Genomic DNA, 20255 nt, shown 5'->3' with positions numbered 1-20255 from the left:
ACCCTCCCTGCCACTTGCAAGGGGGATCCCACATCCTTCCCTTCCCCATCCAATCCCCCAAACTGATCATCACCCACCCTGCCACTGGCCAGCTGTGAGGGGGGAGCTCTGTACTAGCATTTTGTAATAAACACAATGTTGAATGTTGAATGCTATTTTGAATGCTGAAACTTCTTATGCATAGATACACTGGCAGCCCTCTCATTACCAAGGCAGGGGCAGGTGTTTGCAATCTTCTATCCCTCCGCTGTCGCAGGTGCGGGCAATGTCCCCGTGCTACCATCAGCAGTTTAAAGGGCAGTGCACCATTCCAACACCATGCACCTGCTCACTTGGGTGGTGTGCCATGTCTTGTGAAGGCCACTCTCACTGCCTGTGCCTCCCTATTGTTGCCTGCTGGCATCCCCGTCTCCCCCAGGTGCACCGGCACCACCATCTTCACCCTCTGGATATGTGGTGGGGTCTACAAACTCCTCTAGAAGAATGTCTCCCCTGGTCTTGCAGATGTTCAGGAGACTGCAGCAGGCCACCATCATATTGGGCACAAGATTCTCATGACAGCCAGCAAGGTGTAGAGGGTGTGCCACTGGGCCTTCAGCCTCCCAAACCCCTGCTTCCCCATGATCCTGACACTGCTGTGCTTGTGGTTGAAGTTATTCTCCAGAGCATCTCAGGGTGTAGGACCATCCATTCCTGCAGACTGTATCCCTGGTCACCGAATATCACTGGCTTCACCCTTCGCCTACCCACCTGGATGGGTGCAATGTTCACCTAGATACCTCCAAAGAGCTTGAAGGCAAGTGCAGAGGTCCAGAAAATGGCCATGTCCTGGCTTCTGCCCAACACCTTGGTATCGGCATCCATGAACTGTCCTGTCAAATCCAGTGCACCTTGCAGGGTCATGGTGTGTTGCATTTGTACTTTGTCTTGGCAGGGGCCTTGCATGGTGACGGCTGTGGAGATGCACCACAGCATCCTTCTCCTGACTGCTTGGCACCCTGGGCTGTAAGGTGGAGAGGGGCTTGCAGTGGGGCCATGGCCTTGTTGCACACAGGGCTGCCAGCCTGCTACCCTGGCACACCCACAGGGCTGATAAATGGCCCTGCACGTGAACCCATGTGGGGGAGGAGTGTCTAGGGGTGCTTCAAGTGTGGATGACAAGCATCCAGCCTGCGGAGCCCTGGGGGCATGTGTGTGCTCCTGGTGTGGAACAAAGAACTGCCCCTGTGGGTGTCCTGGGCTCCACTTCTGACATCATATTGTGTGTCGTGACCTCTTTGAATTTTTTTCTTGAGGTGCTGCAGCCTCTCATGGCACTGGTTGACAGTATGTTGGTTCCCACAGTGGGCCAACTGGTCGGAGATGCAACCAAAGGTGGCCTCCTTTAGGTAGTTGCTCTGCAGCTGGGCCTGTACCCCCTCGCTGGTCCAGAGTTCACCAAAAACCCAGTCTCCCCATTGGTCCAGGGCTTCACTCACACCTTTCTGGAGGCATCCGCAGCTTGACTCCTCCCCGTGGCACTGCGAGCGGCAGTACCACCTGTTGATGCTGTGGATGCAGAAGACTGCTGAGACTCCATGGCTGTCTGGAGCCACTGGGCGCCTGTGCTAAACTCGAGGTTGTGGACCATCAAACTCCTGTGATCATGCAACTGGCAGTTGGGGTGGGTATATGCAATGGATCACCCACCGCATGCATACTTGTGTAGGACTGGGCGTGGGTGGATGTGGCAAGGCAAACGGTCCCACCATTGTGGGATAGGGCCAGGTGCGGGGACATTGCCATCATGCCATAGAGGCCCTATCAAGAGTATCTACTGCAAAAATTCCATGATAGCACAGTGGAGCACATCAAACAATGGGGCAGCTGCAGGGCAGTAGATAACAGCAAGGACAAATGGGGTGGGCATTGGTGACAGTCATCTACTGCTCTTAGGGAAGAAGCAGGTGTGGGCTTGAGAGTGGTGAAGGGCAGCCTTGTAGGGCCCCTGGCTCAGCATCTGTGCCCCAGTCTTTGAGCAGGACAAGGCTACTCTTGCCTACCAATACCCTTATCCAAGCATACTCGCTGGTTCAAAAATTGTGAGCCTCTTGCATGTGGAGGACAATAGATCCTCCCCATCCCCACCATGGTACTTACACAAATGCCAAGATAGATTTCTTCGTAGAGTTAGCCCATGTGGGAAGAAGCCGGTGTGCTGGAATTAAACTGTGCACCCCCACAGCGGCAGCCTGCTGGCATTCAGCCACCTCACTTTGGCCAGGTAGCATTCTTACAGCAGAGAATATTTAGGAGATGCTGCAGGGGGGCCATAGCAACCTTGCCCCAGGCTCTTAGGACCAGCAAAGTCTTTTGCTTCGCTTCTGGAGATGAGAGCCCTTGTTGTGGGTGCATTGGCACCCCCTGCCCACCACCTTCCATCTCCCTGGGACCCTGGCAATAGTGGCTGCTGTTGGTGTACACCTTTGCAACAGGTAGCACCTTTCCTATGCCAGGCAGCCTTTGGTAGGTGTTGGTGGGATAATGGCAGGGGTTGTTCTGCAGGGGCCATTGCTGTGTTAGGTACAAAAGCACTAGGCTATATTTGTGGAGCACCGCTATACATTTGAGGGGGCCCTGCTGTGGTGCAGTGCTGCAGCACAGCGCAGTGTGGTGTGCACCCGTGTTTCTGCATAGACATCCACCAGCTTGGCTGGAGCAGTGGGACATGAGCAGCCATGGGTGGGATTGCCTCCCCACTGTCTCAGTCATTTCCCCTCCCCCCCCATGAATCTGGGGTGGCCCTGACCCCCTTGACAGTTTGGCAGAAAGCCGTGAATGGACGAAAGGGTTGTTTCTCTTTAAAATATCCAAATATGTCACTGTTGCGATGAAGAATGGGGAAGAGATGGCAGGATGATGAGGGCATGATGCTGTGGCCGAGAGGTGGCCATCGAGAGCTGCGTTGTGCATAGATCAACCACATCCCTGGATGGGTCTGCATCTCCTCCTCTATGACTGAAGTTTCAAAAACTGCACAAAACCGCACTTCTTCTTCTTCTTCTTCTTATTATTATTATTACATTTATCTCCCGCTCTTCCTCCAAGGAGCCCAGAGCGGTGTACTACATACTTCAGTTTCTCTTTCACAACAACCCTGTGAAGTAGGTTAGGCTGAGAGAGAAGTGACTGGACCAGAGTCACCCAGCTAGTTTCATGGCTGAATGGGGATTTGAATCCAGGCCTCCCCGGTCCTAGTCCAACACTCTAACCACTACACCATGCTGGCTCTCTTATGGCGGCATCCAGGTTTGGACACATCAGCAGCCAAACCAGAGATCTTGGCAGTGGACCTTTGTGCAAACAGAAGTTTCAAATTGGAGTTTGATGAGGGAAACCGGAGGTTGCTTTCAGCATGAAACTGCGGTTTCACAAATTTGGATGTACTGGAATTCCAACCTCTGCCCCATTTAACTCCGGTTTTGCATTACATCTGAACCTGGCCCTTGTTTGTGAGCAAACCAGCCTGTCTTCCGCTGAAATGTCTCAGGTTAAATAAGAAGTTAAGACTTATGAACCAGTCATCCACAAGAGAACTGTCAAAATTCCTGGATTTTATGAGAGTATTCATTCCATCATTCCCATTAGCATATAACTAACGAGGCTGCATATGTTGGTATTTGCTTTAATTGTGCCTCTGCTACTTCCAGATATGTTCCAGTCTTCTAATTATTCTTAGCTTTATACTCATGTCTATCCTAAACCTTTCCTTCCTTAGCTTCAAAGCCTTTGCTCCTTGTTGCTTCCTCCTCTTGAGATTTTGAATAATTTTTCTTCTTTCTTTTCTGTTACCTTGAAGATGCTTCTGCGCTATGATCACATCCCTCATGACTCTTTCCTTTTTCACATTACAAAACTTTTTAGCTCTCTGATTTTTCTCCTGTGATACATTATTTCTATCTGTGCATAAAATTCACATGTACACGTATCCCAGGACTAGGATGGCAGCTTTCTGCAATTATTTTGACATGGCTTATTTCAAACTAGTTGTACTTCTCCAACTCCCTGTTTCTACCTCCCTTGGCCTAAAGGGGGAGATGTGTGAACTTTGTCAGTATTGGGGAGTAGTCTTATTTTATTTATTCTTGAAGTCAGGCAAATAAAGACTTGGGGATTGAGCAGATAACTGTTCAGGATTATAAAGACAAAAGAGAATAAGTCCATTTAAATGAACAAAGTACCCCAGTGTGAGTTTTTCTTAAATTATTTATTTATACATACATACATACATCTCAGGGCAGCTCACAACAACAGTAAAACAAATACAGTGTAAAGTAAAATATTAATAAAGTGAATCACCAGTTAAAAGACCAAGCTAAAACCACATTTAAAATTACAAAATTTAAAGGTTTTAAATTAAATATTTTTAATAGAAAGCTAAACACTGAGAACTAAAAAAACTCCAAGCCCCAGACTGTACAGAAAGGACAGGGAGGGGAGGACTGGGGAATGAGTAGAACTGTATATTAAAGAAGGGACAGAGCCCAACACAAGCTATAAAACCTAGGATGGCTGGAGTCCTCCACAGAATCATTATGGGTGACAATACGAGGTTTGGAAGGAAATGTGTTACTAGGGATGTGCTATCACCCTCTGGATCAAAACACTGCGAGTGACCTGGACTTGGAGAAGCAAATTAGAGAGGCGTCAAAGAGAGACAGAGTTGTAATAGTGAGTACTTTAAACACTTAAAGCTTTTATACGAGCTCATATAGTCACACCCATTCAACCATTTTTATACTCATTTTACCTGTTTTAACTGCAATTTAACAGTAGCTATATAACACTGTAAAGATTTTAGCCTTTATACTTGTCATTCCAGGCATAGCCTCTTTTAACGCTGCTTTAATACTGCTCTAATATAATCTACTTTATGCTGGTCCAAGACTGTAATAAAGATTGATTGATTGATTGTAATAATGGTGACTTCAATTATCCTCATATAGGCTAGGCAAATTCACATGCAGGTATTGACAGAGAGGCCACATTTCTGGACATGCTAAGTGACTGTGCCTTAGAACAGTTTGTCACAGAACTAACCAGAGAGAAGGTGAACTTGGACTTAATCTTGAGTGGTGCCCAGGACCTGGTGTAGGATGTCAGAGTTATAGAACCATTGGGCAACAGTGACCATAGTGTAATCCAATTCAGCTTATATGTGAGTTGAGCATTGCCAAGGAACTCCAACACAGATGTGGTGGACTTCAGAAGAGGAAACTTCTCAAAAATGAGGGGACTGGTAAAAAGGAAACTGAAAGGAAAAGTCAGGAGGGTCAGATCACTCCTGAAAGCATGGAACTTATTCAAAATCACAGTCATAGAATCTCAGTTGGACTATATACCAAGGAGAAAATGTACCACCAGTTTCATGGGAACTCCAGCATGGCTAACAGCATGGCTAGAGTCAGGGAAGCTATAAAAGGGAAGAAGACTCCCTTCATAAAATGGAAGTCCTGCCCAAATGAAGAAAACGGAAAGGAACAGAAACTCTGTCAAAAGAAATGCAAGGAGACAATAAAGGATCCATAAAGAGAGTTTGAGGAGCATACAGCTAGAAGTGTCAAGGGGAATAACAAAAACTTCTTAAAATATATCAGAAGCAGAAAACCTGCCACCAGGGAGATAGTCAGACCTTAGATGATGAAGGCCTGAAAGGGATTATTAAGGGGGCTAAGGAGACAGCAGAGAAGCTAAATGAGTTCTTTGCATCTGTTTTCATGGCGGAAGAATATCCCCACTCTGGAACTGAGCTTCTCAGGCTTAGAGGCTGAAGAACTGGGCCAATTTGAGGTTATGAGAGAGGATGTTCTAAACCATCTTGAAAAACTAAAAATTGACAAATAGCTAGGGCCAGATGGCATCCACCCAAGAGTTCTGAAGGAACTCATATGTAAAATTGCTGATCTCCTAGCAAAAATATGTAACTTATCCCAATCAGGCTCTGTACCAGAGGACTGGAAAGTAGCTAATATAACTCCAGTTTTCAAAAAGGGATTCAGTGGGGATCTGAGAAATTACAGTCCGATTATATTAACTTTGGTCAACTGATGGAAAACATATTTAAGGACAAAATTATTAAACACATAGAAAAATAGGCCTTGCTGAAAGAGAACCAGCATGGCTTCTGCAAGGGCAAGTCTTGCCTCACAAACCTTTGAGAATGTCAACAAGCATGTGGATAAAGGTGATCCAGTTGACATAGAGGCTATTCACACGATTGTAGAAAATCGGGCTAGCCTCCGCTAGCCCAATTTTCTACAATCATGAGAACCACCGGGCTCGGCTGCGAGCCCAGTGGTTCTCAAGTAGCCCACCTCTTAAACCACGTTTGCTGAGTGAGCGCTCTGCAAACTCTTTTTAAAAAAATTGTGAGTAGCCGTGGCGTGGCTCTGCGCTGCGGTTACTCATGAGTAGACCCCCAGCGGGAGGCTGAAAAGCAGCCCTGCTCTCCCTGCTCACTCTTACAAACCAGGCTCATAGTATACTTGGACTTCCAAAAGGCTTTTGACAAAGTTCCACACCAAAGGCTCCTGAGTAAACTTAGCAGTCATGGGGTAAGGGGACAGGTTCATGTGTGAATCAGTATCTGGTTGAAGGACAGGAAACAGAGGGTAGGAATAAATTGACAGTTTTCACAATAGAGGGAAGTAAGAAGTGGGGTTCCCCAAGGAGCTGTACTGGGACCAATGCTCTTTAACTTATTCATAAATGATCTAGGATTTGGGGTAATCAGTGAGGTGGCCAAATTTGCAGATGACACTAAACTATTTAGGGTAGTGAAATCCAGAACAGATTGTGAGAAGCTCCAAAAGGATCTCTCCAAATTGGGTGAGTGGATGACAAAATGGTGAATGCAGTTAAGAACATAAGAACAGCCCTGCTAGATCAGGCCCCTGGCCTATCTAGTCCCACATCCTGTTTCACACAGTGGCCTCTGAGTAGCCCACAGGGAAGAGGTATGTGCATGTTCTCTCTCCTGCTATTGCTCCCCTGCAACGGGTACTGAGAGGCATCGTTCTTCTGAGGCTGGAAGTGGCCCACAGCCACCAGACTAGTAGCCATTGATAGACCTCTCCTCCATGAATTTGTCTAAGTCCCTTTTAAAGCCACCCCATGGCAAAGAATTCTATCAATTAATTATGCGCTGTGTGCAAAAGTAGTTCTTGTCGGTCCTAAATTTCCTGACCTTCAGTTTCATGGGGTGACTCCTGGTTCTAGTGTTGTGAGAGAGGGAGAAAAATTTCTCTCTGTCCACCCTCTCCACTCCATGCATAATTTTATACACCTTAGTCGCCTCTTTTCCAAGGTAAAGAGCCTCAGATGCTCTAGCCTAGCTTCATAAGGAAGGTGATCTAGGGCCCTGGTCATCTTGGTTGCCCTCTTCTGTTCAGTGTGAGCAAGTGTAAAGTTATGCATATTGGGGCTAAAAAACCCAACTTTACATATAGAGTGATGAAGTCTGAGCTGTCAGTGACTAACCAGGAGAGAGATCTTGGGGTCATGGTGGACAGCTAGTTGAAAGTGTTGACTCATTGTGCAGCAGCTGTGAAAAAGGCCAATTCCATGCTAGGGATTATTAGGAACGGGACTTAAAATTTTATTTATTTATTATTTATTATTAAACTTTTATACCACCCTTCCAAAAGGCTAATATAAAATAAAACTGCTAATATTATAATGCCCTTATACAAATCTATGACTCTCCCACATTTTGAGTAATGCGTACAGTTCTGGTAATCGTATCTTAAGAAGAACAATGTGGAACTGGAAAAGTGCAGAAGAGGGCAACCAAGATGATCCAAGGCCTGGAGCATCTTTCTTATGAGGCAAGGCTATCTGGGGGTTTTTAGTTTGGAAAAGAGGCAACTTTAGGAAGATATGATAGAGGTGTATAAAATTAGAGATAGTGGACAGAGAAAAATTTTTCTCCCTCTCTTACAACACTAGAAACAGGGGTCATCCCATCAAAATGAAGGCCAGGAAATTTAGGACTGACAAAAGGAAGTACTTTTTGATACAGCATATAATTAATCTATGGAATTCTCTGCCTCGGGATGTGGTGATGCCCCCTAGCTTGGATAGAGCTTTAATAGGGGCTTAGACAAATCCATTGGGGACAGGTCTATCAATGGGTACTAGTCTGGTGCTATAGGCCAGTATTTCTCAACCACCAGTCTGTGGACCGGTGCCGATTCGCAAGGTGTTGGGTACCAGTCCGTGAGGCATCACTATAGAAAATCTCCCACCCCAAAAAACCAGTTTCGGGCTGGCGGGGGCTGGTGGGAGTTCACCGGAGCTCATTCCCAGGCAGCCCTTGCTGCTGGATAACGTTCATTTTGCTTCCACGAAATGAACATTATACAGCAGTGAGGACTGCCTGGTTATGTGCTCCAGAGAGCTGCCCGAAATTGATTCGGGGGGGGGGTTGCTTGGGGTGGGGGGAGAGGGTGACCCCCTTACTAACTGCTGGTCTGGGAAACTGCACATGAATCATGTACCAGTCCATTACTCCAAAAACATTGAGAAACACTGCTCTTGGTGCCTCCAGCCTCAGAGGCAAGATGCCTCTAAATACAAGCTGCAGGGGAGCAACTGCAGGAGAAAGGGGATGCCCTCAACTCTTGCCTGTGGGCTTCTCAGAGGTATCTGGTGGGCCGCTACATGAAACATGGTGCTGGACCTGATAGTCCTTGGGCCTGATCCAGAACTGTTCTAATGTTCTTGTGTTCTTAATCCAATTGTTGATGCCCCCGCCCCCACTCCAGAAGCGGCTCTTGATTTTTATTTTTATTTTTTAGAGGAAACATTTCTGGTCTTAAGCACACCTCTCAATAATACATTTACTGTAATGTTTTGTTGAACTCTGAGGAGGGACCTGTGTTCCGATTCCAAAATATTCCACTTTCCCCAATTACTGCTGTTCACTGTGTATCATTTCAATGTCACGTTCAAAGCCTTGGCAACTCTGGCCAACGATAAAAGAAAATGACAGGCCTGTGAAGACAAAGCCACTTTTCTTGATCAGCATCTGTGATTGTAACAGAGCGCTGTACTTAGTTATATTGATTTGCCTCTGAGAGCTCTTTCTGCCATATAAATCTCATCAAAAATCTTTAAAGATGTGGCTCTACCAGGCCATTGTTTCTCTCCATCCCCCGCCCACCCCACACCGTCTGAGGAAAAGAAACAAAAGGCAGGGATTCTTTTTCTCAGTTCTTCAGCTACAGTTTTCCTCTCGCGAGTTTCTTTTGAATGTGTGCGTAGTTCTACATTCAACTCAACCTGCCAGGTTTATTATGATTAACCTTCTGTGAATACAGGGATGTGTTTCTACAGTCCTGCAAAAATACAAAGAGGAGCTCCTATCCCTTTCTTTCTTTGAAAGGTATGAATAACAAACATTATTTGTTATCATTTAGTTTTGGAAAAGTTGAAGAAAAAACTGAAGGAAAACGGAAATTGAAGGAAGTTGGGGGTGGGTGGTGGTGGTAGCTAATAATCTGCCTGGCCCCATTCAGTGGATGAGGGAGGAGTCTGGCTGCAAATATCACCCTCCAACCCACACTCCTTCACTTAATTGCATAGGGCAATGGTGACTTGAATGAACCACTCCTAAGGTGAAGTACTACTAAATCCATGCACTGAGGGGCAACTGCCCCCTCCCCCGATTAGGTGGAAATACATCAAGGGGGAGAAAACATGCTCACCCACACGTCTTCCCCACATACGGAATTAAGACTAGTTGGAGTACTGTCCAGATTGACCTTTTGTTTCTTGTGCCTTGATCATTTTAGTAGATGCCTTAAATGCTGCTTACGGTAAAACAACTTTCACCCAAAGGTGTTTTTTTGGTGTGTGTTTTTTAAAGAGCCAAGCAGCCTCTTGTGGCATTAAGTAAGAAACAGTAGGAAGAGGGCCTAATAACTAGAAGAGGAAGAACTCTTTCTTGCTTCTCTTGGATTGGCTCCAGAATTATCTGATTTCTTCTACCCCAAATAGGGATAAAATTGGACATTTTCCAGTCCAACTCCTCTCCTCTCCAGGACAGATATAGCTGTCAGGTTTCTTGAGTGTCAAACTGTGCTGTCAAATGCCCATGAGAGATGTTTCCTGGGTGTGCAAAGGCAGCATTTGACAACCAACTACCTGAGCGGCATGCAAACAGCCCTTGTTCATAGCTGTCAAATTCTGGAGCCTAGGATTGTGGGAGGCTTGCAAGCTCTCTTTGATGCCTGTCTGCCTTTCAAGTTCTGCTGGGCGTCTTCCGTTCACCTTTGGAAGGGAACCTGGCACTGAGTGGCTTGCAAGTTTTTAGTGCTCTATGCAGCCAGGATTAGCCCTGCAGCAGTTTGCCCGGGCTGTGCAGCTGTCAAGAGATCAGTCTGCCATGGTAATGAAAGCATGGTCAGGAAGAGGAGGTAGACCCTCCTTATTTCCCATGTGTCACCACAGCTGCTCCACCCACTGAAACAGATATATAAGGGGCTGGGTGGTTGGTGACGCTCTGAGGGGCTGGTGGGGAATGTGGTTGAGACAGTTACCTTGTCAAAGTCCAGAGCTTTGGAGATGTTTACAGCTTACACCTCATTTGATTTTTACACAAACACCCCCCCCCCCTAATTCTTCTCCGAGGCCAAGCTTGGATTAGGCTGCCAGCATTTTCACTGCTTTTCCCTTTCCCCTCTGGCTGTTTTGCTTCTCATAATCTTCCTAGCCACCATTCTTCCATTTGGGAGATTAAAAAAGTTGTTTTCCCAATTGAAAAGCAACTGGTGAGGCGACTTTGAGCAGAAAAAACAGCTCATGGAGAGGTCTAAGCAGCCCCTTCCCCTAGCATACTTAAACTCAGAGTTTTCTATGGATGCTTTGGTTTGTTGTTTTTATAATAAAATATCAGTGGAAAGTTGCATATAATTCATGTAACATCTAGTACCAGCCTTTGTTAAATTGTCCATTGTTTTGACAGTTAATTCTTGGGTTGTTGTTTTTGTACTCTGTCAGTGTTTCAAATAGCTCCTCTAAGAATGGACTAAAGATCTCTTGCCTGTTTTTTTTAAAATAATCCAGCAACCAGATGCATTTTGGAGTTACAAGCAATTAACAGAACGCTTGTGGTATCTTCACATCACACGTTATTCTTTATTGTGATTTTTATAGGGAACCCCATTTAAGACTTTTATCTCCTATGTTAGACAACTTGCCTGGCCGGTCTGATGAATTTTATTTAAATTATCTTTTAATTAATGAGGACACTGATATTATTTCTGTTATGGCCAAGTTTTGTTATATTATTTGTAAAATACGTACTGGTTTATTGTAAATGTTTGCTGGTCAATGACCGAATAAACTCATAACTAATCTTCACATGTAGAGAACTCACCACTGTTAGAAAACAGAAGTTGGGAGTTGTCTCCTTAAGAAAATACAGCCATTGTCATGCAGAGATACAGTGAATAGGATACTGAATGAAAGTTTAGCACCCAGGTTTTGTCTTCTTATATTATAGACAGCATAGTGAACCTCACTTTCATTGCTTCCCCAGCTGTGTATGAGAGGGCATAATGCTGTGCTGTGTGAAGTAATTAATTAAATACATTGATGTATCTAGTGAGCCCAGAATATCCACCCACAGAAGAGTCTCCCTGCTTTGTCTCTGCCGGGTTCTTTGCTCTGCTCATGTCTCCCTACAACCAGCCTTCACTAATTATTTCTGCTAACAGGGCAAAGAGAAACCCTGTAAAGTGGTAACACTCTTATATTTAGCAGGGGAGAGCAAATGTCTCTATTCAGTCCAACACATTTCTGCTCTTTATCAGACATGATTGGATTATTCAATTGCTGATGAGGCAGAAGTCTCACATCCCTTTGGAGTAGACTTGCATAGAAGGCGAGGGTCAGTATTGTAAATATACAGAAGAACATATAAAGTTGTCTTATACTGAGTCAGACCTCTGGCCCATGTCAGTATTGTCTACATCAGGGATTCTCAACGTTGGGTCCCCAGATGTTATTGGACTTCAATTCCCATAATCCCCAACAAAGGCCATTGAGGATGGAGATTATGGGAGTTGAAGTCCAATAACATCTGGGGACTCAACGTTGAGAATCCCTGGTCTACATGACTGGCAGCATCTCCCCATTGCCGCCCCCCCCCGCCTCAGCACCGCCCTCACCAGCCGCCTCTGTTAATAATGTAAATAGAATGTTAGGGATGATTAGAAAGGTGTTGCATCCTTGTGTAAATCAATTATGTGTTGATGACTCAATAAATATATATGATTGCTCTGGGACTTCAAGATTACATGGATGCCAGTGCTAGCTCAGTTGCGGAATTTTGTTTGCCATTTCACTGTTAAAGGCACAGAAGCCCTGCCAGAAAAATGCTGCCAACCCGAAGTCGTCTTTACGGGAAACTTAACACTTCCCAGCTATTGTTGGAGCCTGCATCTGGGTTCCAGTCGGCATTTGGGCATCGATCACACCTATTTCATAAATGTGCAGATTTCAGCGGCTAGTGTTCTGTTATTGTTTTTAATGAAGGAGATTTAGGAAAATATTGCCACAATCTGAAGGACATATAAGAATACTTATATTGCTATTTATTTGCTTAATGAGCCCATTCTCATGACTGAGTGAGAGGGCCACTGGGTATGTGGCAGGGAAGTCTGTTTAAACTTACCTTCCCTGCAGATGGCCACTCCTCTGTTGCTGGGCGTGTGCATCACATGCCCAGACGATCCTCCACTGTCCCAGGCAGCACGGAGGGCCAGGGACAGAAATCTCATAATGTACCACACGAGTGCATGGTGCATTGTGGGTATTCCCCCCACCCCCACCCACTGCATGCCGGTCAGTCAGACTCAGTGCTGGCAGATGATTGCTCGCTCCCTTAACCTCATTTAAAATGTGGGCTCTGGAGGTGAGGTTACTGTTGAGACACCACAGGGAGCCCCGGGGCTACTGGTGGTTCTTACGAGCAGCCAAGTGTGAGCTTGGCTTTCTTGGCCCAGTCTTGGCTACTCGTGAGAACAGCCTCAATATATCTACAAGCTACTAGCCTGTGACAGATTTCTGTAAGATTGAAGGAGCACGTGTATGTGGCGAAACAGAGAGAATAATGGGAAGAGGATACTGTTCGTCTGCTTTATGAATCTGCATATAAATAGAAAAACAAGAGAGATTTTTAAAAAACAAATACTGCATGATTAATGTCAGAGAAGTGATCTAGGGATTTGTGTTAGGGCCATCACCTTCTCCCTGAAGCTGTGCGCCTTTATCAGCTGTGTAGAAAGCAGAAATGCAATGTGTAATTATTCACATCCTTTTACCTCCTTGCCGAGAAGAGCTGCTTCTGTTGATACAGCTACCTGGTATGCAGTCAAAAAACAACATAACCTCTGCCAGGCAAATGGGCAATAGTGAAAGCAGCAGCTTGTTCAAGAAAGCAACTCATCCACTGCTCCACTATCTTGACTGAGGGTTGCCAACCTTTCCCAACAACTGCTCCAGCCAAGCCTTCCACAGCTGCTCCATTTTCAGCCATGAGCATGCAGCTGAAGATGATGTTAAAGGCAAAGCAGCAAGGGTAGCTGAAAGGTTGGCAACCCAACTTTGACTGGTTCCTAGGAGCCTAAAGTCTTTGCAATTTGTGGATGCTGATCATTTCCCCTTTCTTTCATTATGTTGTTTTTGCTGCCGAAAATGTGGAACAGAAGAGTGAAGCCTTAAAGACCAAAACCTTGGTGTCCTGAGAGACAAAACAATATTATCTCAGCCCCTGTAAAAGAGAGCAATCTCGTTGAGTAATCCAGGAAGAAACAGATGTTTAGACACAGCATCTGGAAAAAGATGGATTTGTTAATTAGGATGCTTAAATATGGAAATGGCCAGAAAAGTAGTCTTTCAGGAAGCAATGCAAGCAAAACTGTGCATCAGTTGTACCTGGACAGAATAAATAAGAACAATGCCTCAGATTCATAGGAAGGCTCAGGAGACAGTGCAATATCTGACATCCACAGTTTCTTATCCTAACTCAGGAACTCTTCTTTCTTTTGCCAACTAGTTAAAAACCCATCATCATGAGGGACAAGTTGGTCTTGGTGCAAAGAAAATTCATTTAATTCATGACCCTAAAGACTCACCTTTATAAAGGGGCAGGTACCCAGCATCTGAGCAGGCCTTCTCCATAACCAGTAGAGCACTTTACTTCTGCCATAGGAGTGGATGTGGCCACCAATTGGTTGAAGAGAAAAAGCTGTGCACTCAGGGACGGTGTTGGGGTGTGGGGATAAATATGCTGCTGGTGGCCCCCACTTTCTTGAGAGGGAGGGTGCACAGAGAATATGTTAGACAGAATGCTAAGAAGAGCACACAGGCAATTCAATCTTATTACTGCTCCAGGGGTGCCCATTTTATCCCTGCGGTTATTAAACTCTTTGAGGAGGCCAAAGTCCGTGCACAGCTCTTGTATGGAGTGCAGCTGGGCATATACCCTAATTTCTCTAAATTAGAAGCAGTTCAATCTAATTTCCTGAAGAATCTATTTCAGGCCCCCAGCTGCGTTCCTAGGGCAATTCTGTGACTGGAAGCAGGGTTGCTCAAAATAGAGGCTAGTGCTTGGATTATTATTTTTGAATTATGGTTTAAACTGATTTCCCATCCTATTGGTTTAGCTCCATTGGTGCTAAAGGACATTTCTCACTCAGGGCGGGAAAACGGGATGGAGGAAAGGCTATATTATTACAGTTTCTCTCCCACCACACTGCTAACCCTGGGTTATGAAAACACCAGACTCAAAATAAGGGAAAGAATTTATTATATGGAGCGGCAAATGGATCAGGGCTCCATTCCGGTTGGTGTCTTTTGGGGCAATTCTGAGCTTTACCCCTGCCAACTATTTAAACCCGCTAACAGTCCCAAAGTACTGCAGATCCCCGACTTTGGCCTGATGCAATGCCTTGTGCACAGCTGTGATGGAAGGGAGATTTCAAAGAAATCCATATGGAGAGTGTATTTTCCCCTGTGGCTCTAGTGAGATTGAAACAACCACTCCTGTACTCTTGTACTGTCACTATTACCGTGATATTCGGCATAAGCTCATCTCTTTAGATATTAGATCATATCCAGGCTGTACTGGTTCCTTTTACTGAAATTTCCTCTTAGCAGAATGACTCTAGCTCTTATAATGTGGCTAAGTTCTGCCTTATAGCTAGCAAAATTCATTTAGAGCTCATTAAGAACTAAATATTCTAAAGCCTATATGTATGTTTCCTCCACTCGTTGGATATGTTGCTGCCATACGTAGTATAGAATACAATGCGGTATGAGATTTAACACTGCTCTGTATTAATTACATAATTTTGCTGTCTTGCTACCTTTATACTCAGTGTCATTCTATTAGTGTTAGATTTTATATATAGTTTTATGGTCATAGTTTTAACTTTTAGCTTCTTCTACTTATTATACTAAGTAATTTTATAGAGACTTTTTATTATTTTGTAGAAGTAGATCGTTTGAAACGTTTTTGTCTATTTTGCTGTTATGCTGGTCAAAGACCAAAATAAAGACTATGCTATGCAAGAGGGAGGCAGCTTTTGTCCCTCCCTGAGCTACCTGCTGATTGCAATCCAGTTCCTTTGTTGTACAGAACAGAAGTCATTTGAGAATCAACCCTGCATCACTTCACCCCTTAAGCTGGACTGGCACATCTTGGGTTCAGTTACTTGATCATACTATATTGTAATGACAGAACGTAGAAATGTCATAGAACCCAAGAACTGGCTATATAGAGATATATCGAAGTAGACATTATTTGAAGCAGATCCCTGGTTGTTTCTTCTATGTAAAAAAGCACACAGTCAATCTGGATTGGGACTGTGATGGTGATTGGGGGCTTAAAGTCTGCTCCCAACATGGTGTTGTAGAGAAATTACTTATCCTCTATAAGTAATTGAACAGGAAGGCTGCATTTGCACATAATACAAAACTGGAGGTGAATGGACTTCTGGTTTCATTTTCAGTACTTCCGAATGCAGGCAACTGCTCTTTCACAGGAAAATGGATCCGTGGTTTCCCTCCCCACACAGTGATTTGTACCTTCAGTTTTCAGTGAGGTCCGCTGCCTGGACCTCTGGTTCTGCATTGCCAGCATTAAGTCCAAATGCCGACACCGCTGTCTGGTTGCTTTATAACCGGAGTTGAGGGAGGAAGTTCCTCCTTCACTCTGTCTGCTATTGGTTGCTGGGGTTGTCCCTCAGTAAAGAAGGAAGCCCGGGTAGCCAGCTCCCCCTCCTCTCTGTGGTCAGTGAGACTGAAGAGAGGGAGCTCTCCTGAACGTACAAATTCAGATGGGAGAGAAGGGGAGGGGGTAGTGGAACTGCAGCTCCATTGGACCTGTGGTTCCACATTACATCTGAAGGCGGCCTAAGAGTCTCTTATGTACAGAGAGGGAGAACTTTTCAGTTTGAATAAGGCAACGAATGAGGAGCAGACAAACAAACTGTGACTCCACCTCCAAACCAGGACATCGAGACATTCACATAGAGAAGCATGCCCCATACTAAGAACTGAGGCAATATCTATGGCAAAATCCCATCACATGGTCCCCATCAGACCATTGTGCAGTTTCCCACTTGAAACTATGAATCTGTCCATTGTCTGAGGTAATCAGAAGAGACTCTCCTGCATATCCCACTTGTTTGAAGGCCAGATGGAGAATAGTTCCTTCTCCCTGGTGGCACTCAGATTTTGGAACTCCTTGTCCCAGAAGATTCATCTCATCTTCTTGGTCACATGTATCCCTCAACAGCTGGAAACCTGCCTTTAAAAAAAAAATAGCCTAACAAGTATGCACCCTCAACAGTATATCCCTGGTGTGCATGTGTTATCTGAGCCTCTGCCTGAGGGTGCTGAAAGCATTAGGTACTTTCTGCCTTCAGAAGCAGAAGGGGTTGTGACTGTCTAGAGGAAGTATTCTTCAAGCTTAGAAATGTCCCGCTCTTTGTGTTGAAGCTCTACCCGCTCCCTTGTCACTGAGTTCCATTAGATCCACTCTCTGACTCCATGAATATTCCACCCCATTCAGTTATATTGGGGCCGTTTAGGGGGGAAGGTTTCTGACCCCTTAGTTTTTTCTTCTTCAGATTTTTCTCTCTGTGTAACTCACAGGTGCTCTTGCTATGTATCCATAAGGGACCTAACAGATGGCTGTTTTGGAAACAGATTATCTAGATAGATAAAAATAATATATAGCACCTGTGGAGGGTCCCAGTTCAGAGGGGGACTGTGGCATGGGCAGAGTTGAGCCCCATTAAGTCCCAATTCAGCTTGCCCCTAAGCACTATTTTACATGGGAAAACAAGTATGCAGCTGCAAATATGTGCTTGAAGTAATGTGTAATTTAACCCATAAGCACAACTCTTCAGTCAGCATAACAGTGAAGAAAAAACTTCCATCTGTTTGTAGCTTCCTCAAAGAATTCCCAATACCCATCAAGAAAAGCCTTATTGTTAGACTACCTACAAACTTCTGAAAACCTTGAGGAGAACAAATAGCCTTGTCTATGAGGCTGTTCTTAAGCACAGCCTAAACCAGGCTAGGGAAGCCCAGCTTGGGTTAGGCTTCATGTGAGAACTGCCAGGATTGGGCTTGATCCTGACCGGGCAGCGCTGCATAGCCTGGTTTTTCGCCTGGGTTAATGGTGCCAGCGAACTAACCCAAGCTCTAGGATTGTGTGTCTCCTCAGTTCAAGGAGACACAGAGACGAACTCCTAGAGTGCCCATCTCCTGTGGGAATCCACCAATGCACCATGCTTGTCATGTGGTGCATTGTGGGATACCCGGAGGCTGGGATATGTTGTCCCAACCTGTTGGAAATGAAGGACTTTGTGCTGTCTCTTGTCTCAATGACAGACTAGTGAGTCAGAGGGCTAGAGGGTCAAGACATTGGTCATCCCTTCTCTACTGCTTTGACACTATCCCTTTGGAATGCAGATTGCTAATCTCAGGGACACTTCCTTCCTCTCTTCTCTTCCTGTGCCTTCTACCTTGCAACATGCAAGCAAGCTCCTCTCCCTGCACCATGTGTGTAGAGAAGATGCAGAATCCATCTGCATCCAGCTAGATAGATAGATTAGAGATCCTAACTCCTCACTTTCCTATCTAGAATGTAGTTCTCTAATATATATATATTATATATTGATTTGAGAGGAGAGCTGGTCTTGTGGTAGCAAGCATGACTTGTCCCCATAGCTAAGCAGGGTCTGCCCTGGTTGCATATGAATGGGAGACTTGATGTGTGAGCACTGCAAGATATTCCCCTCAGGGGATGAAGCCACTCTGGGAAGAGCAGAAGGTTTCAAGTTCCCTCTCTAGCTTCTCCAAGCTAGGGCTGAGAGAGATTCCTGCCTGCAACCTTGGAGAAGCTGCTGCCAGTCTGTGAAGACAATACTGAGCTTAGATAGACCAATGGTCTGACTCAGTATATGACAACTTCCTATGTTCTTCCTAAACTATGAACTGGCTCCAAGTTACTTTACTCTCAGCATACACGCATGCCTAACTAAATCCACTGTGTTGTGCCTCTGTGCACTCTGCTATAATTGAAAAAGGGTTTCTCTACCAGAGAGAATTCCCAACAACCTGCAGAGAAGCAGCACAGATAGTGAGGGTCCACAGTGGTGCACCAAAGACTCCGAAAATTATAATCTGGGGGAAGGTACATGGAGTATAGCCTTCCCTCCACCCACCCTGTCACCCACCCAGTTGTGTGAATGAGCTCCATGTTTATCCTGCTCAAAAAGATAGCAAAGTAGATAATTCCTCAAATCTTAGTTACCTGTAAAATAATTGACTTGGGTCCATCCATTACCTCCTAAAGGCAGAACTGCTCCATCCTCCAGTTCCCACTGTTTTGTGCCATGTAGACTCAAATGTCCACTAGAAGAGAATGCAGCCCAAAAAGTATCTGCAGACTGTTGGAGATGAACTTCCAGTGCATCGACCTTTTGCACCAACTGTCCAAATGACCACTAGGGGCATTGGGAGTAGAGACAGTGAGTCAGGGTCTCCCTATCTGTCCCTACTCTATGACCCCTGAACTGACTCTGCAGCACTTCCTGTGCTGAGTCACAATCCTTCCTTTCCTCCTAGAGAGCAGATGGAAACATCTCTCTCTCTCCTTACCTATCCACGATGTAGTCCTTTAGATTAGATATAGGTCTTTCCTATCTAAGTGTATTTAACCAATAAATGTTTAGTGTTTAGTCATACAAGGATCTCCATGTGTTTTCTCTAAATAGCTGCAATATCCGAACCATCCTCTGCTACCTACTCTGTAAACTGGAGTGTGTGCTCATTCCTTAGTGCTCTGCTGTTTTACCTATTGTGGGTAAAAATCAACAACCTCTAACACAGACTGGCAAAGGTAATGGGCAGTCTGCAAGGTTTGGGACTGTGGAAGCAAACAAGTCAAGCCACAAGCTGTGATTGTACAGAGAAGCTCTCAGAGCCATTAAGCAGGGCGAAGTAGCCACTTTCAGGTGGCAGATTGTGGGCCAGTTCTTGGGGGGAGCATGGCAGCCCACCATCATGGATGGCCTTACCTCATGGATGGCCTGTAGAGGAAGACAAAATGGCACTATGCTGCTTTCCCTCTTCTTTTCCTAACTGAAAAGGAAGAAAGGGGAACAGATTTGGAAGAAGAAAGGAAACTGGGGTGTGATTTTAATAGGAAGAAAGGATAAAGGAGAGAAGGGAGAGAAATTCTGCTGCATGAAGCAAAATGTCGTGGGCCAGCACTGAATGCTCTTGACCCTTCTCAAGATGCCTCGTCAGACTGACTGGAGCGGGGGTGGGTGGGAGGGTATTACAGTATTTTGCTGGCATGTTCATGTTAACACAGTCGTGTATCTAGGGATAAATAGTGTGAACTGCGGGCTGCATTTTGGGCATAGATAAGAAGGAACAGGTATACTTCTTGGTACAAAAGGTTCTCAGGAAACAATTTCCTGCCTAGGGAGCAAGAACAGCTAGTTCTGGCTCTACACCTGCTGAACCCTCAGGCAGCCCCTTCTTGGCTTAGCGTGGTCTATATATCTTTATAGCATCCTCAATAATTCCTATCGTTTATTTTCAGTGAAAAGGAAGGCACCTGAAAATTACGTTATGCCATTCAGTTATGCTTAACTTTTCAGTCTTTGGTATGCTTTCATATTCAT

The sequence above is a fragment of the Hemicordylus capensis genome, chromosome 4 (genome assembly GCF_027244095.1).
Source record: "Hemicordylus capensis ecotype Gifberg chromosome 4, rHemCap1.1.pri, whole genome shotgun sequence".
Taxonomy (NCBI): domain Eukaryota; kingdom Metazoa; phylum Chordata; class Lepidosauria; order Squamata; family Cordylidae; genus Hemicordylus; species Hemicordylus capensis.
Note: the sequence above shows the minus strand (reverse complement) of the source record.